Raw genomic sequence first — 17201 nt, 5'->3', positions numbered from 1 at the left:
AGGAGCCTGGTGCGCTGCCATCTATGCGGTCGCACAGAGTTGGACACAACTGAAATGGCTTAGCATGCATGCATGCATAAAAAACCAAAAGGATGGGGCTCAGAGAAGTTCTGGGTTGGTCAATACAAGGAAATTTGGGAAGAGGGGTGCCTGAAGAGGGCCTGAAAACTCTGCACCCCTTCTCACACACCCTGCAATTATGCATCTCCTCCATCCAGCTGTTCTTGAGTTATAACCTTTTTATAGAAAACCTTTTTAAAAAAGATTTATTTATTTATGTATTTTATAACAAATAGCCATTTGTTATTTGTTATGTATTTTATGTTTATGTATTTGCTATGTAATTTATTATGTATTTTATAAAAAATATACTTTTTATAACAAATCTTTTTTTAAATTATTGATTTATGTATGTATTTAGTCTTGGGTCTTAATTGCAGCACATGGGATCTTTAGTTGCTGGAGCACCGACTCTCTAGTTGTGGTGTGCAAACTCAGCAGCTGCAGCATGTAGGCTTAGCTGTTCCACTGCATGTGGGATCTTAGTTCCTGGAACAGGGATCAAACCTATATCCCTTGCCATTGCAAGGTGGGTTCTTAACCACCAGACCACCAACCAGGGAAGTCCCAACAAACATGTAATCTTGTAAGTATAATGTTTCTCTGAGTTCTGGGAGCTGCTCTAACAAATCAATCAAACCCAAGGAGAGGATTGTTGGAACTTGCACAGGTGACAACCTGGACCTGGCAAGTGGCATCTGAGTGTGGGGGGACAGACCCATGGGACTGAGCCCTTACCCACTGGAATCTGATGTTATCTCCTCTCCAAAGAGACAGCGTCAGAATCGAATTGAATTGTAGAGATGTGTCACACACAATAGTTTGTGTCAGAGAACTCCTGACACCATTGCTGGACCAAGTGCAGCCAAAAATAAATAAGTAAAGCAGTGTGTGTATGCACCCCCCCCCCCCAATTTTTTTTTAAAGAAAAAGCAAATGTTTGTTAGATTATCTTAAAAATACATTTCAATATACATTCGGTGCAGACAAAAACTGTTTGATTCCACATATATGAGATTTCTATAATAGTCAAATTCATAGAATCAGAAAGCATACTGGTAGATACCAGGGGTAGAATCAGAAGAAAGCGAATGGGTGGTTAGTGGTTGAATGGAACAGAGTTTCAGTTTAGGATAGTGAAAAATTTGAGAGTTGGATGATGGTGAGAGTTGCAAGACATTGTGAATACATTTATTGCCCCTGAGCTGTACAGTTAAATATGATTAAAGGAGTACGTTTTATATTATATGATTTTTACCACAAAAAAATTTTTTAAGAAAAAAAAAAAGCAAATATTTGAAAGGCAGAGCCATTACCACTCAAAAATATATGGTCGGTTAGAATGCACTGTAAATGTGTATGTCAAAAGATGGATAAAGAATGCAGGGTTTGGGTGTGAATGCAGTGACACTTTTGGAGCCAGAGTACCTGATGATGAGCCTAGTTGGAGTACAAAGAAAACTTTGTCCAGCCTTATCCTAAATGAACATGCCCCCAAATTCCATAATAGATGTGATCCCTGGAAGTTCTCATCTATACCATGGTTATAATTACCATGTACATGTCCATTTGAATCCTGTCTGGTCCTTTTGTTTGAACAATATTCTTTGGTTTCTGATGCATAACAACTTCAACATCTCAGTGGTTTTCAGCAATGCTCACAGGTCTTCAGATCAGCTGAACAAGGTGGCGCTCAGCTGAGACAGGCTGGACCCAGGCTGGACCCAGGCTTCAGGTTGTGTTCAGGTCAACTCCATATGGCTTCATTCTGGGGATTAGACTGGAGGGCCAAGGATCCCCCAAACATACTCTTTCATGTTAGATCAGAAGAACACAAGAAGTCAAGCCAAATGTGAAAGTCTCTGTTTACAGCTTGTCCACCAAAATTATATTGATCAAAAAAAGTTACATGGCCAAGGCCAAGATCAGTGAAAGAAATATGCTCCTCCCTCTGGGAAAGTCACTTCAAAGTTACATGGCAAAGGGCGTGAGTATAAAATCCTATTTCAAGGGAGTGAAGAAATAGGAATCTGTCACCAATTTGCTCCAGCCCCATCTATCCATCTACTTACTAGAGACAAATACATTTGGATATTGCTAGAAAGAGGAGAGTGAAAAAGTTGGCTTAAAGCTCAACGTTCAGAAAACGAAGATCATGGCATCTGGTCCCATCACTTCATGGGTAATAGGCTCTAAAATCACTGCAGATGGTGATTGCAGTCATGAAATTAAATGACACTTACTCCTTGGAAGAAAAGTTATGACCAACCTAGATAGCATATTTAAAAGCAGAGACATTACTTTGCTGACTAAGGTCCGTCTAGTCAAGGCTATGGTTTTTCCAGTGGTCATGTATGGATGTGAGTGTTGGACTGTGAAGAAAGCTGAGCACCGAAGAATTGATGCTTTTGAACCGTGATGTTGGAGAAGACTCTTGAGAGTCCCTTGGACTGCAAGGAGATCCAACCAGTCCATTCTGAAATCAGCCCTGGGATTTCTTTGGAGGGAGTGATGCTGAAGCTGAAACTCCATTACTTTGGCCACCTGATGTGAAGAGTTGACTCATTGGAAAAGACTCTGTTGCTGGGAGGGATTGGAGGCAGGAGGAGAAGGAGACGACAGAGGATGAGATGGTTGGATGGCATCACCGACTCAAATGAACTCTGGGAGTTGGTGATGGACAGGGAGGCCTGGCGTGCTGTGATTCATGGGGTCACAAAGAGTCGGACATGACTGAGTGACTGAACTAAACTGAAATGAAGGCACTTATAAATTAAATGTAAGCAAAACCAAACACTTGATCTGACTTCTCCTCACCCTCTCTGTGCCTACAAGGCCCATTCCTCCTCCAGTGTTTGCTGTCCTGGTGAATGGCACACTATTCATCTACCCCACCATGTAAGCCAAACCCCAGAAGTCATCCTTGGAGTCCCTCTCTCCATCACCCTACCTAAGTCATCAATCACCTGATCCTGTTGACTGATCTCCTAAATGTCTCTTAAGTCCATTCATTTTTCTCCATTTCTAATCCTTTTTCCTCTTCTTAATATCTTCTGTTTCTGTTTGGTCCATACTATTTCTGTCCTTTATTGTGCCCATCTTTGCATGAAATGTTCCCTTAGTATCTCTAATTTTCATGAAGAGATCTCTAGTCATTCCCATTCTATTGTTTCCCTCTATTTCTTTGCATTGATCATTGAGGAAGTCTTTCTTATCTCCTCTTGTTATTCTTTGGAACTCTGCATTCAAATGGGTGTATCTTTCTTTTCTCCTTTGCCTTTTGCTTCTTTTCTTTTCTCAGCTATTTGTAAGGCCTCCTCAGACAACCATTTTGCCTTTCTTTTTCTTGGGAATGATCTTGATTGCCGGGAGCCAGCACAGGAGATCCCACCCATGACAAGGTCATGTGAAGGAAACCTGATAAGCAAGGCTTCAGGACTCGAGGGACTCCCTGGGCCAATCCCACCCATGACAAGGTCATGCAGAAGAGACTTGCTCGAGCTTCTACCCCAAAAACTGGAATCTGTCTGCCTTAGTATTTTATGTCTTTCACCAACTCTTCTGACATTAACAGGGGGCTATCCCCGACCACCTTTCTCTGGAGAAAATCAACTTAGGGCTCTAGCTAATAAGTCTCCTGGACATGAAAGAAATATTTCAAATCAACCCCCCCTGTTAGCATTCTAGCTTGCCTGACAGGTTTATCCAGACTCATGAAGCTACGCATATGATTATTCACACCCTCCCAACTATAAGAGGCACGGGAAGCCTAAAAATATAGAGCCTTTCAAAGAGTTAAAAACTATTAGAGTAATGCTGGTGTAGGATTTCACTGTTGAGCCAATGCTTGCTGCTAAGTTCCCATATCCCTTATCCCTTGTACCTGGGAGTGCATTAGTTAGCATAGTTGGAATTTAAGAAAAACAAGCAGTAACCTTGGAATTAACCACATCAGACCTTTGAGCTAATTGGTTCTTTCTTGTAACCCACTGCATCTTTGCTCCGTGAAAATGTAACTCTGTTTGATATTTTCTGAGGCTGAGATAGATTAGAAATATAAAGAAAAAACACTTCAAGGGAAAATAAGTTTTCTGTTTGAGCAGCCTTTATCAAAAGAGGGTCATAAAATGTCCACAGGCCTCCAAGGCCAGAAGATAATGTACACAACATTGTTTATGGGAAAGGTATGCAGAAAAAATCCTGGTTTCAATAAGGGCAAAACTGCTGGAGTGTTTGGGCTGATTCTGCATGACCTTGCATCTTTCATTTCCCTCTATGTACAAGTCAAGGTATAAAAGTTATTTTTGAAAATAAAGTTACGGGCCTTGCTCACCAAAGCTTGGTCACCCCGTGTCTTTCTTTCTTTCTTTCTCTCTCTTACTCTCTGCTCCACCATAGTTCTTCAGGCACTCTGTCAATCAGATCTAATCCTTTGCTCTTTGTCACTTCCACTATATAATCATAAGGGATTTGATTTAGGTCATACCTGAATGGTCTAGTAGTTTTCCCTACTTTCTTCAATATAAGTCTGAATTTTGCAATAAGGAGTTCATGATCTGAGATAGTGACTGCAGCCATGAAATCAAAAGACTCTTGCTCCTTGGAAGAAAAGCTATGACCAACCTAGAAAACATATTAAAAAGCAGAGACATTACTTTGCCAACAAAGGTCCATCTAGTCAAAGCTATGGTTTTTCCAGTAGTCATGTATGGATGTGAGAGTTGGACTATTAAGAAATTTGAGTGCCAAAGAATCAATGCGTTTGAACTGTGATGTTGGAGAAGACTCTTGAGAGTCCCTTGGACTGCAAGGAGATACAACAGTCAATTCTAAAGGAAATCAGTCCTGAATATTCATTAGAAGGACTGATGGTGAAACTGAAACTCCAATAGTTTGGCCACCTGATGTGAAGAACTGACTCATTGGAAAAGACCCTGATGCTGGGAAAGATTGAAGGCAGGAGGAGAAGGGGACGACAGTGGATGAGACGGTGGAATGACAGAGGATGAGATGGTGGGATGACAGAGGATGAGATGGTTGGATGGCATCACCGACTCAATGGACATGAGTTTGAGCAAGCTCTGGACATTGGTGATGGACAGAGAAGTCTGGAGTACTGCAGTCCACGGGGTTGCAAAGAGTTGGATAGGACTGAGCAACTGAACTGAACTAAATCATTTTGCCGGGGCTGCTGTCTCCTTTCGCCTGAGCTATTGCTCCTAATGAGCCTCCTCAAATCCATTCTCAGCCGCTTCTCTCATATCCTTTGCACTATAGACAGAGTGGCATAAAGTAGGACTTCCCTGGTGGTCCAGTAGCTAATACTCCACACTCCCAATGCAGGGAGTCTGAGTTCAACTCCTGGCCAGGGAACTAGATCCCACATGCCACAACTAAAGATTTAGCAGGCTGCAACTAAGATCCAGTTCAGTCAAATAATAGATATTTTTTTAAATTAATAAAATGTGGAAACTAGAAAACTTTTTTTAAAATGCATATTATATTGTTCTTTTGCTTAAATCCTTTATGTTGCTTCCCATTGTCAAATGAGGTCCTCAACATGATCCCGTCTGTTTCTAACTCTGTGGATCCATCCTTCTTCTTGCTGCCCCCTATACTCAGGTTGCTGTTGTTGTTTAGTTGCTAAATCACATCCAACTCTATTGCGATCCCATGGACTACAGCTCACCAGGCTCCTCTGTCCATGGGATTCTCCAGGCAAGAATACTGGAGTGAGATTGCCATTTTCTCCTCCAGAGGATCTTCCTGACCCAGGGATCAATCCTACATCTTGTATATTGGCAGGTGGATTCTTTACCACTGAGCCACCAGCCAACAACACTCAGGTACCACTGTTCTTAATTATGTTTCTAGATGGCTCTTAGCTCCTCTGACCCAGGGTCTTTGCCTGAGCTGCTCTCTCTCCTAGGAACTCTCTTACCCACATCCTTTGCCTATTTAACTCTGTTTTCAGCCTTCAAATCTCAGCTCAAACATCACTTTCTCAAAAACATCTTTCCTCTGACCATGACAATGACAGAGTTCTCATTATATAGTCTCTTGGTACAAAATATCTTTTCTGGACCATCATCAGGGTGTATATTATGTGATTCCCCAGGAAGGAAACTCATGCTGGAAAGAACTTAATGAAGAGAATGGTTCCAGAGATGCTAGACACAGGGGAAGTGACTATGGGAAGCCCTTGACATCCCTGGGGCTGGAGAGGAGATGAGGAAGCATACGGTTATCAGAGCTGAGGAGCTAGAGTGGCTTGGGAACTCTGGTAAGAAGCCAAGTGGGACAATTAGAGTGACAGCCCCGGCTAGCCAGGGAAGACAGAGTGAGTGAAAAGAAGCAGCTTGTGGCTTTTCCCCTCCTCCCACCCTTCAATCCTGCCAGTCTGCACTTTCTGTCATCTGAATGGACCAGAAAGCCAGAGGGTGGAGAAAATGCAGCACATCAGGGGAAGATCAGAGAATAGCTCTGAGAACAAACAAGTCATTTGTTCTCTGAGACTGGCAAGTTATAGATTCGTTTCTGCAGCGATGTGTGCACCGCTTGGTGCCCATACAAGACAGAGCTCCCTGAGCATGGATGAAGCTCATTTTACTGACCATTGATTCCTCAGTGGTTTTCATAGGGATTAATACTGGCCCTTAATATTAGTTGAATGAATGAATGAATGAAAGACATTCAAGAGAGCCTAAGAATGGAGGAAAACATGGTTTCAGCAGGCACTAGCTTGAGAATGGGTGCACTTTCTCACCTCCATCTTTTCCCTTACCCTAATCCACTTCTTTTCCAGAAATTTCCAAGTAGGGCTAATCATCCTAACTTGGAGGAGCAATGATGGAAGAATTGGCAAAAGGTTGTGATGCTAATTGTCCGTATTCTCAAACATACGCACAGAATTTCTCTTCTTTTTTTCAGCCACAAAAGCAGGACTCTGAGAAGGGTGCTTTGTAGTTTTCAGAGCCTATTCCTATCACAGCAGAATCTGCCTGAAGCCATACTCCCGTTTTTTAAGGTGAGTATTCAATCGTGGCTTCCTCTGAATCTGAGGAAAATGTAATAAGATGAGAGATGAAGTAAAAGTCAACATGCTTACACTTATAGCCATTTCACAAATGATGGAAATGGGTTATTGGCACCTATGTATTTGGCTTTATTTCCAGAACTTGTCATGAAAGTATTTAAAACAGCTTCAGAGAACATTTACATTTTGGGTAAGCTATCTCGTGAAAATGACAACTTCAAGAAGAATTAATCATAACTATGGATGGGTGGTGCTTCCCTGGTGGCTCAGTGGTTACAACTCCACCTGTCAAAGCAAGAGTCTCAGGAGACACGGGTTCGATCCCTGGGTTGGGAAGATCCCCTGGTAAAGATAACGGCAACCCACTCCAGTAATCTTGCCTGGAGAATCCCAAGGACAGAGGAGCCTGGTGGGCTACAGTCTATAGAGTTGCTCTTTCCTTTGAGAGTGTGAGGAGTACACTGCAGGGAAAATAGCAAAGTCTAAAAATAGAGACTATTTAGAATTAGCAATAGTTTTGTTTTCCAAATATATATCTAGGGCTTCCCCAGTGGTTCAGCGATGAAGAATTTGTCTGCAATGCAGTAGAACCAGGTTCAATCCCTGGGTCAGAAAGGTCCCCTGGAGAAGGAAATGGTAACCCACTCCAGTATTCTTGTCTGGGAAATCCCATGGACAGAGGAGCCTAGTGGGTTGCAGTCCATGGGCTAGAAAAAGAGTCGGACACAATTTAGCACCTAAACAACAACTAATAATGAAAGAACAAATTGGTTAAAATGGACAGGCCAAATTCTTCTTCTGAAACTATTGAACTTTTACTACAGAGCACCTCGTAGGGCACTTTCCTGGGCAGAAACTTCAGTCTTTGTATGATGTAGGGAGAGGGTGTTGAAAGAAGGCTTTTTATGGCTCAGATGATCATATCACTTTTCCTCAAGAAGACATTATTTTGTTGGACTAAGACGGTCTCTTAGTAACATACATACTTAAATGGACTCTTAGGAAGACACTGAGGATACAAAAGATAAAATCACCCCTCAATGCCTAAAGGCATTGACATGCCAATGCTCTTGTACTTATAGCAAGAGTTGAAAACCAGTGACCAGCCATGAAAAAGTTAACCCATATCTAGAATCTCAGAGTCTACAAAACCATCACCCTGTTACATTTCTCTTGTATCCCTTATCATCATCTGAATTTTTTTTTATGAGTGTACTTGGTTATTAACTGCTTCTTCCCTTAGCATGTAGCACCACAAGAGCTAAGGAGTTGTCTGCATTCATCATTTATCTCCAGAGCCTAAAAGAGAGGCTGGCACAGAGTAGAGGCTCAATAGCATGCTTGCTGAATGAATGAGTGATATAGAAATGCCACTGCCCACAAACATGGACACAGCATCTGGAAAACTCAAGGCTGGATGGTGTGGATGAAGAAGGTCACCTGCCATATCCAAAAGCAAAGGATGTTGGGGCCATGTAGCCAGCAGCGCCTGAAGCCACCCCGGAATGTGCACCCTGAGGGGATTCTGGACTTGAAAAGCAGGTCCTGGCCCTAGAAAATTAAGGTGTGTATGAAAGGAATGATTTCAATGAACCTAGATTCTTGGATCTTTCCATATACCAAAAAGCTCCAAGTTCACTGACTTGTGATGTCTAGTTTTCTTCAATCAACAGTAATATTGATGTCCCAACTACCTGGTTTTTGCTGCAAAAACTCCTATATCCTGGCTTCTCCCTTACCTCTTTGGAGCAGTCCCTCAGAGCTATTTGAAAAGCTGTCTCCCTAGCTTGAGTCCTCAGCAAGTCCACTGAATAAAGCATAATTTTCCCTTGTAAGTTGTGCATTTATTTTTCAGTCAACAATAGTTTTTTAGTGTCCCATGTCTATATATGCTACAAGAATTCATAAGCGTGCCATTTTGATGGATTGTTTTGGACTATATTTTCGTGAAAAGTAATACAGAAAATATACCCATATTTTTGTGAAGTAAAATAATCCCTGAAATACTTACATATGTTCTGAGCTGACACCTCTAAGCACCATCTAAAAATCTTTTTTTTTTTTTAATAATTTTTAAGGCTTTTAAAATTTTTATTTATTTTTGGCTGCACTGAGTCTTCACTGCTGCACATGGGCTTGTGCTAGTTGTGGTTCACAGGCTTCTCACTGTGGTGGCTTCTCTTGGAGCACAGGCTCTAGGGTGTGTGGGCTTCAGTAGCTGTGGCACACTGGCTCAGTTGCCCAGTGGCATGTGGATTGACCAGGGATTGAACCTGTGTCCCCTGCGTTGGCAGGCAGATTCTCAACCACTGGACTACCAGGAAGTCCCACTTAAGTTCCTGGGAGCCTGGCCTTCCCATGAGGCTTTGGGGCACTAGGTTGGCCCCAGAGGCTGCTTGTGCTCCATCTCACTTTCCACAAGTGTGATCTGACAGCTCTGCCCTGGCTGGGCTTCCTCCTGGCAGAGCTGGGGATGCTCGGACCACTCAGGCAGGCACAGCTGCCAGTGAGGGAGGTAAACACAAAACTCAGATGCAAACATTTGACCAGTGAGAAATGGAAGTGGAGAAGCGGTACAGTCTTCTTCCTTTCTCCTACATGTAGTGGACAATCTTGAGTCTCCATCTTCTGAAACACTTCTTGGAAAAGTACCCTTGAGATGGAGCAGGTGGCGGCTGGCTTCTCCCCTTCACCCCACCCTTGTCTCTATTCCTGTTCCCTGGAGATTTTAATCTTTGATAAATATTAGTCTGTATGTTTTGCCTCTGGCTCTATCACCTGGGAACTCAGGATAAAACATGGTCTAAACATTTTCTCCCAGAAATTATGATAAACATCAAAAGAAAAATATGACTTGAAAGTTAAATATTTATTGTGTGCACATTTTTTTTTTCATGTTGATGCCAAATAGTATAAAGAAAGGTCAACTGCTTTGGGGAGCCTTTGGAAGTTCAGTGTAAATAAAGTCCACATTCCTGCCAGCAGAAGCACTCCCGTGGATTTGGTAAATAAACACATGAAGATGAAATTAATGCCTTTCATCAGTAAGTTTTATATAATTTCAAAGCTCCTTCAGATTTTTGTATATTTAAATAATTGTCTAATGTAATATCTTTATATCTTTAAATAACTATCTCTTTATAGCTTTAAAAAACTTTTACACAAAGAGAAATGGAAAATGGGAGTTTTAATCAACATGTTTAAAGTGAAATAATAAAGAAGATCTGGAACAGGGTATAAATAGTCTAAGTTTTCTCATCTTCAATAAAGGTTTCTTTCCCTGTACCCCCCGCCCCCACCCCCGCCCCCCGCCCCCCGCTTACTTCTCCAGACCTAAGTCTGTTAAAAAGCACACAGAGAAGGACTTCTCTGGTGGTCTGGTGGCTAAGACTCTGCACATGCACTGCTTTCAAACTGTGGTGTTGGAGAAGACTCTTATGGACTCAATGGACATGAGTCTGAGCAAACTCCAGGAGATGGTGAAGGACAGGGAAGCCTGGCATGCTACAGTCCATGGAGTTGCAAAGGGTCAGACTGAACAATAACAAACAACTGAACAGCAACAAACATTTACTAATCAGGGAAGGGAGGGGATGTGGAGACAAGGGTGGGGCAGTCAAGAAACTCTAGTACAGCCTTGGGAGCAGGGTCCTGGTTCCTCCTCAAGAGATATACATAACAATATCTTTGAGCTCTTCTGAAAAACTAAAACTCCCAGCAAATGGAAGATGTTAGTTAACTGCTTACTGAGGCATTCTTCATTCCAGAAAGAATGTCATAGTTTGATAACCTCTGGAACCACAGAAGTTCATGAGGAGACCATCTGAGGCCAGGTTAGAGTGCAGGCCCTGCACACACATCAATCTTTATCAGCAACCCCACCCTGGAACCGTTGCTGTAAATAATCATCAAATCCCCCCAGGATGGGACATATAGATTTTGAGGGCAAGAGCTCCCTGTGTCCTCCTTTGCCTGGCAAAGCAACAAAGCTATTCTTTTCTACTTCACCCAAAACTGTCTCAGATTCACCTTGGCATTTCTGCACTGAGGCCGAGTTTTAGCATCAATCTCTTATGAATAATTGTTTAGATGAGAATTCACATGCATCTCTCAAGAACGAGCCACAGTTTCCAAGTACAGGACAATTCTATTCTTGCTTTAGGGTGAAGAATTTATTTAGCAATTCAGGGACACTCTTTGCCAAAACATAGAATTTATATTACTAGTCTGTTCGCTTAACATTTCAGTCTACATATAAGCCTTGCTACATTCAAGGTTCTCGGGATCAAACCTGGATCTCTCACATTACAGGCAGATTCTTTACCATTGGAGCCACCAGGAAAGCCCAACTTTTTTACTTAGTATTTCAGTCTACATACAAGCCTTGCTATGTACAGTCAGCCAGTCAGTTCAGTCGCTCAGTCGTGTCCAACTGTTTGTGACCCTATGAATCGCAGCACGCCAGGCCTCCCTGTCCATCACCAACTCCCGGAGTTCACTCAGACTCATGTCCATCGAGTCACTGATGCCATCCAGCCATCTCATCCTCGGTTGTCCCCTTCTCTGCCTGCCCCCAATCCCTCCCAGCATCAGGGTCTTTTCCCATGAGTCAACTCTTCGCATGAGGTGGCCAAAGTACTGGAGTTTCAGCTTTAGCATCATTCCTTCCAAAGAAATCCCAGGGTTGATCTCCTTCAGAATGGACTGGTTGGATCTCCTTGCAGTCCAAGGGACTCTCAAGAGTCTTCTCCGACACCACAGTTCAATAGCATCAATTCTTCGGCGCTCAGCCTTCTTCACAGTCCAACTCTCACATCCATACATGACTACTGGAAAAACCATAGCCTTGACTAGACGGACCTTAGTCAGCAAAGTAATGTCTCTGCTTTTGAATACGCTGTCTTGGTTGGTTATAACTTTTCTTCCAAGGAGTAAGCGTCTTTTAATTTCATGGCTGCAATCACCATCTGCAGTGATTTTGGAGCCCCCAAAAATAAAGTCTGACACTGTTTCCACTGTTTCCCCATCTATTTCCCATTAAGTGATGGGACCGGATGCCATGGTCTGCATTTTCTGAATGTTGAGCTTTAAGCCAACTTTTTCACTCTCCTCTTTTACTTTCATCAAGAGGCTTTTTAGTTCCTCTTCACTTTCTGCCATAAGGCATATCTGAGATTATTGATATTTCTCCCGGCACACTTGATTCCAGCTTGTGTTTCTTCCAGTCCAGCGTTTCTCATGAGGCACTCTGCATATAAGTTAAATAAGCAGGAGTACAACATACAGCCTTGATGTACTCCTTTTCCTATTTAGAACCAATCTGTTGTTCCATGTCCAGTTCTAACTGTTGCTTCCTGTCCTGCATACAGATTTCTCAAGAGGCAGGTTAGGTGGTCTGGTATTCCCATTTCTTTCAGAATTTTCCGCAGTTTATTGTGAGCCACACAGTCAAAGGCTTTGGCATAATCAATAAAGCAGAAATAGATGTTTTTCTGGAACTCTCTTGCTTTTTCCATGATCCAGCAGATGTTGGCAATTTGATCTCTAGATTCTCCTAAAGAAAACGTTTGGATACTTATCTGACATTTGCATGACAGAAAAGGGTCATTCCCAGAAAGAGAGAAGATAGGCGCCAAGGATAAAGATAGATTCTGGACCAACACAGCAGAAAAACTGTGAAGAACCAAAACATAACAGGTTTTCAGCTTTCAAAAATCTGATATTTCAGTCCCTTCAGGTATAACTCATATTCACCCAAACAAGGGCATTGGGGAAACCTTTATTGTAGGTGGCTCAGGGTCTTTCCTTGTGGTCCAGTAGTTAAGATGCTGCCTTGCAATGTAGGGGGTGCAGTTTCCATCCCTGGTCAGGGAACTAAGCTGCCATATGTCATGGGGTGTGGTCAAAACACTAAAAAAAATTTTTTAATATAGGTGGCTCAAAGGAATTGCTTCCTTTCCTTCACATCAGACCCTCAGAATAGCTCTAAGTTTGATGATTATTTTGGGTATCTACTCGGATTGATATTTAATAATTTTATGCACCCAAATATTTATCTGCTTATAGCATGGTTGATATTCCAGATGTTTTTCTAATTCTGACACTAAGTATAGAGCATATGTCAACTCTTTTTTCCTCACTATTTAATTTCTGTTCCTTTTAGCTGCAGTAAAAATCCATGCAATTATGAAGAAGGAAGAGGTTTATGCTTCTATAGTACCTGTTTGGCAAAATGCCCCATCCAGCTGCCTGTTACTAAATGAATTTTGACAGAAAGTGGGTAACTTCCAAATAGAGCCTCATCTGAGAAATCTTCTCCCCAACTACAGGAAAAAATCCACTGAGTTACTCTCTGATTTGTACAATTGGACATATTCCTCTGGCTATAGCAGTTAAGCATCAACTCTTTAACCTTTTTAAACTAATCTATGTGTCGCAGTGATAATGAATCCACCTGCTAAGGCAGGAGTTGCAAGAGACACAGGTTTGAGACCCAGGTGGGGAAGATCCCCTGGAGTAGGAAATGGCAACCCATTCCAGTATTCTTGCCTGGAAAATTCCATGGACAGGAGCCTGGTAGGCTATAGTTCATGGGATCACAAAGAGTTGGACACAAATGAACACACACACACACACACACATGCCTGGGAGACCATCTCCTCTCTGCTTCATGACATCAGTGAAAATCCTACACAACCAAGTTACCCTATACTTCTATTTCTCACTTTGCCACCCCTAAATTTTAAACTAGCTTTTCCAAAATAAATCTAGATGCCTCACATAGGAATCTCAAATGTATGTGTCCCATATCAAGGTCACTATTGTCCCTTACAAATGGGCTTTCTCTGATGCACTTATGTTAGTTAAAGGTGAGTTAATCCATTTAACTCACCTGCCAAGTGTCCTAACATCTCTGAGATCCATCTCCTTCACTACTCATATCTACTCTATAATCAAACCCAGGTATTTCTCCTTGTTCTCTCTCTTTTGAGGCCCCCCACCCCCCACCCCTTTCTCCAGCCCCCAGGTCTCCATCATGCTTACCTAGTATGGTTTCAACTGAGTGATGATTTACTATGATGGTCAGCAAGTGGAATTCTGCCTTGGTGCAGATTTGGTCTGCCACTTTCTGTCTGGATTTGGTCAAAGTATTTTACTTCTCAATTTACTAATCTGTAAGCTATGGCTAATATTAGTAGGGAGAGTAAATGAGAAAATACATGGAAAGGTGTTTATAACAGCACATGACACATAATAAGTACCTATTAACCTAAAGACTCCATGAAACCAAAGACCTTGTCCATCTTCTGGACCACTCCATGCTGGAGCCAGCCCAGAAGATGTATGGTGAATAATAAGTGCTTAGTATTGTGGAACGAATAAGAATTCAATGTTAGTATGTTATCTCTTCAATCTTTTCTCTTTTTAATTATAAAATGTATGAATATTTATTTGAGGTTTCACTGGGTGCAATTATTTTTAGGACTTTTAAACAAAGTTAGCAAAACTTCAACATGTAGTTCTTTTTTAAAAAATTAATTTTTATGGAGTATAGTTGATATGGAGAAGGCAATGGCAACCCACTCCAGTACTCTTGCCTGGAAAATCCCATGGATGGAGAAGCATGGTAGGCTGCAGTCCATGGTCGCTGAGGTCGGACACGACTGAGCGACTTCCTTTTCACTTTTCACTTTAATGCATTGGAGAAGGAAATGGCAACCCACTCCAGTGTTCTTGCCTGGAGAATCCCAGGGATGGGGGAGCCTGGTGGTCTGCCGTCTCTGAGGTCACACAGAGTTGGACACGACTGAAGCGACTTAGCAGCAGCAGCAGCATAGTTGATTTACCATGCCGTGTTAGTTTCTGTTGTACAGCAAAGTGAATCAGTTACACATGTACATATATCCCCTCTTTTTTAGATTCTTTTTCCATACAGGTCATTACCTTTTTTAGATCCTTTCTCTGTCTGGTTTATTTTGCATGGTATCATGACCTGTTGTCACAAACCATGTGGGTTTTTCTAACTTCTTTTCCCCTTTGCTATGAGACCTGCACAGTTCCAGGTAGTAGGTGCTCTATTAAAGGGTCCTAGCTGGAGCCTAACTGTATCAGACAGGTGGAAAGAATGCAAGAGAAGTAAGCCTTCCCTACTATAAGCCACTATGATTCTGGGGTTATATGTAATTCTAGCTTATCCTGGCTGACCGTTCAGAAACACGCACATGAATGTGTTGCTTTCTATCAGCTGCAAACTAAGGGCATAATGATCTTAGCAAAACATACAAGGATCTTTAAGATTTATCCATAGGTTACTTCCTCAATCAAATTCTGCCTGTCTGTCCTGAGACACTCTGCGCTTATTCATACATAATTTTTAAACATCTCTTAAATGTCAATATGAAAATTGGTAGACCTTTTCCCACCTCTCTCTGAAGTCCTGTTTCTTCCCAGCAACTGAATTAGGAAAAGCAGAACTATCTCTTGACTCTAGTGATCTTAAGGCAGGATTCATAGCTGATTGTTACATAGTTTACAGAATCACTGGGGGGATGGAGGGAACTCACTATAGGCAGAGCTTCCAAGGAGACTCCCAAGGCCATAGTTCAGAATCAGGCTGACAAAGGAATAGCTGGTCAACCACAATTATTAAACTGTCTTTCTCATCCAGAGGCTGCCTCTCCAGCAGCTTGCTGCAAAACCAGGCCACTCCTGTAACAGCTGGCACCAGCAAAACCCAGGCTCTTCACTACAACCAAGCCCGCGCTCAAGTCTCTCATAAATGTATGTGATTGGCAAAACCCAATCACACCAGACCACTGGTTGCAAGGTTATCTGAGGCATGTCATTTTTAACTTCTAGGCCCTACAGTACAGTATTGAATCCTAGAGAGGTTGGGATAAATGCTGATCAGATCATTCCATACTCTTTGACACATGGGTAATTTCTACAGTGCTTCGCCTTGAGTATGAACTCAATGTATCCCTGCTGTCCCTGCCCCGCTAGTTCATATGCTGATGCCTAACCACTAAAGTGATAATATTTAGAGTTGGGGTTGGTACTTTCCTGATGGTCCAGTTGGCTTAGTCACTCTATGTTTAACTGCTTAATCACTCCATTTTAAGTGGTTAAGCTTCCACTGCAGCGGGTAAGGGTTTGATCCCTGGTTGGGGAACTAAGATCCCACATGTGGGTGGCCAAAAAGTAAATATAAAAAATAAACAAATTGAGCCAAGATACATTTAAAAACATATTATTAGAGATGGCGCCTTTGGGAGGTCATTAAATTTAGATCAGGTCATGAGGGTAAAGGCCCTATGATGGGATTAGTGTCCTTTTGGGAAGAGGAGACCAGAACACACACATTCTCTCTCCTTCGATGTGAAGGAATAGCAAGGTGGCTTTCTGTAAGTCAGGAGGAGAGCCCTTACCAATAACTGAATCTGCCATGACCTTGATCTTGGACTTTCCAGCCTCTAGAACTGAAAAGAAGTGAATGACTGTTGTTTAAGACACTGCCTTGTCTCCAGTATTTTGTTAGAGTCACAAGTGCCAAGACAACCTACAGAAATGAAACTTCTTGCATCTCATCTCATGGTGACCCCTTGAGCTTTGTAGAACCAGGATTATTATTCCCATCTCTGAGACTAAGGCAAGTCACACAGTCAAACCAAAGCCAGAACTCAGCTGTCCTAGATGCTGGTCCAATATGCCTGCCAAAACACTCAGGAATCTCAATTTTCACTAAGTCCTAGCATCTGAGAATTTGAAAACGAGAGTGGCCACTGTAGCCGCTGCTATTTCTCTGTGTGAGGCAGTATTATCAGTGATGCAGGAGAGCTGCTGGAGGGAGAGCCCGCCTCTGACAGGGTTGGGGAGTCAGTCAGCTCCAGGGAAAATATCAATCATTAATCCTTGAGTCTCCTGATTTCTATTAGGATAGCGTCTCTCTCATTTGTTATCTATAAATGAAGTGAAGGGGGAGCTATCAGAAAAGTGTGCTTCCTCCTCTGCTTGTTGGGATATTGGGGGAAGCAAAAAATATTTTCCACATTTTGATTTTCACTGGAAATTTTCGCTGGGAAAGTAAGATTTTGTAGGCCATTCA

This window comes from Ovis canadensis, chromosome 2, assembly GCF_042477335.2.
Source record: "Ovis canadensis isolate MfBH-ARS-UI-01 breed Bighorn chromosome 2, ARS-UI_OviCan_v2, whole genome shotgun sequence".
Lineage (NCBI taxonomy): Eukaryota > Metazoa > Chordata > Mammalia > Artiodactyla > Bovidae > Ovis > Ovis canadensis.
This window is presented reverse-complemented; position numbering follows the sequence as displayed.